The sequence below is a fragment of the Poecilia reticulata genome, chromosome 22 (genome assembly GCF_904066995.2).
Source record: "Poecilia reticulata chromosome 22, P_reticulata-male-v2, whole genome shotgun sequence".
Lineage (NCBI taxonomy): Eukaryota > Metazoa > Chordata > Actinopteri > Cyprinodontiformes > Poeciliidae > Poecilia > Poecilia reticulata.
In genome coordinates, this window is record NC_088851.1 from 980,001 (window position 1) to 982,500 (window position 2,500).

Here is a 2,500-nt window from a genome sequence, read left to right on the forward strand (position 1 = left end):
ATGTCTGTGCCTGGATGTCCAGGCCTGGATGTCTCTGCCTGGATGTCTGTGCCTGGATGTCCAGGCCTGGATGTCTCTGCCTGGATGTCTGTGCCTGGATGTCCAGGCCTGGATGTCTCTGCCTGGATGTCTGTGCCTGGATGTCCAGGCCTGGATGTCTCTGCCTGGATGTCCCAGCCTGGATGTCCAGGCCTGGATGTCTGTGCCTGGATGTCCAGGCCTGGATGTCTCTGCCTGGATGTCTGTGCCTGGATGTCCAGGCCTGGATGTCTCTGCCTGGATGTCCCAGCCTGGATGTCTCTGCCTGGATGTCTCTGCCTGGATGTCTGTGCCTGGATGTCTCTGCCTGGATGTCCAGGCCTGGATGTCTCTGCCTGGATGTCTGTGCCTGGTTCTGCAGGCCTGGATGTCTCTGCCTGGATGTCCCAGCCTGGTTCTGCAGGCCTGGATGTCTCTGCCTGGATGTCCCAGCCTGGTTCTGCAGGCCTGGATGTCCCAGCCTGGTTCTGCAGGCCTGGATGTCTCTGCCTGGATGTCCCAGCCTGGTTCTGCAGGCCTGGATGTCTCTGTTGCTCCAGGCCCGGATTTCAAATTCGTACGGAACCTAGGCAAACTATATACTGGAAGAACCGGGCGAGTCCCAGGAGTGCCCGGTGGTTTCCGATTTCGCCCAGGCCGTTCCCCCGATTTTTAACGAATTTTTAAGCGATTTGCGCCTAAGCGGGCCCGGGGGGGGGGGGCGAGTAGGCGGTCCGGAAGGCCCGGAACCCGCTCATGCCGTACACCGTTGGATCCGGGCCGCTCCGGGGATTACTAGGGTGGCCTCCGTTTCGCTCCAGGACCTTCCTGCGGTCGTCTATGGGTGTTTAACCGTCTACCGGAAGTCGGGTCAAAAGTACCCTTTCCCGCGGTCCAAACGAACCGGGACTGGCACCATCGTGCTCCTGGGATGCCCCCGGTTCGGGTGATGTCACTCCCGGAGGCCTGGACCAAAGTCCCGGTCTCCTAGGCTCGGTTCTCTGTCGAGGGTCTCAGCCCTCGCTCATCCCCCGCTCAGCCCCGCCCGACGCGAGTATCTTCATCGGCTGCTCCAACATCATCATCCTCAGCGCCACTGTCATGTGCCTTACCAGGGTCCCGAAACACGACCCAGACCCCGAACGCTTGTTCGGATCCGGACATGTCATACATCGTTGGAACCGGACGAGTCCCAGGAGTGCGCTGGTGGTGTCCGATTTGCTCCAGGACCTTCCTACGATTTTTAACGAATTTTTAAGTGATTTTCGCCAAAGCGGTCCCATTCGGTCCCCGAAAAAGCGGTCAAAACGGACGGGAACCCTGGCATGTCATACACCGTTGGAACCGGGCGAGTCCCAGGAGTGCGCTGGTGGTGTCCGATTTGCTCCAGGACCTTCCTACGATTTTTAACGAATTTTTAAGCGTTTCGCGGAAAAGCGGTCCAAAAAACGGCGAAAAATGCACTTTTTCGGTAAAAACGCACCATGGCCCGATAGTCCGGACTCCGGGGAACAGCCCCGTGCCCTCCGTTTCCTTCTACCGCAAAGAACGACCGAGATATTAGCACCGGAAGGTCCGGTGCACACTAAAATGTCCGGTCTTTTTTACTTTCACTTTCGCCCATGAAACTCGGCCGAGGGTATTACGTCACCTTACCCGTCAAAACACCGCCGGAACGATATCAGGAGAGAGTTGGAAAAGAGGGACTTAGAAGAAAAATGGCAAAGTGAGGTCTTAGAAAATTATATTTTCGGAAACCTGGATGTCTGGCGAGCCTATCTAAGCAGGTTTCAGCCCTCTTTTCCCCCATTTTAGTGCATTTTGAGCGGTTTTAAAAAAAAAGTCTGCCTTTTCTCTGGAGAACCGGGGCTTTGGCCGACATGTCTCAGATTTGGCCGGTGAGTCTGCTGGGTCCTTCCGACGGGCCTGGAGGTTCTCTGGCTCGCCCCGGAGCTCTGTGGAAGGCAGGACAGAGCGGCAAGGACACCCTGGGCCCAGGCCGAAGGCGGTGTGCTCTGAGCGGACTCCGGTCCGCCCGGGGTCCCGCTGGAGGTCCTGGAGCTCCAGTGGATGTCTCCCATGCACACTTACACACACACACAACCGACCGAACAGCACACGTGGCCTGCCATGGAGGGCTCCCGCCGGCCCTGGTGCTCTCAAGCACTGGCGCTTCGGCGAAGGGTTCCTCCAACCTTGCAGGTTCGCCTCCAGACCCGGGCACTGACAGTCGTGGGCCTGGCCCACCCGCTCCAGCCCGCGGTCGTCCCATCGGTAGCGAGACCGAGACGTCCCGTCTGTCCCAGCCGTCTTTCACTGGTCCATCGCAGCAGGACTGTCGGTTCCAGTTAGGTATCGTTTGGGGTGGAACCGGCCTCCAGGAAGCTGCGGTGGCTCCAGGAATCATCGAGTTTCTCAAAACCCATATGCAGAACCATACCCCCGCGCACATGTGCCAGCTCGAAGGACGCTGCGGACCACG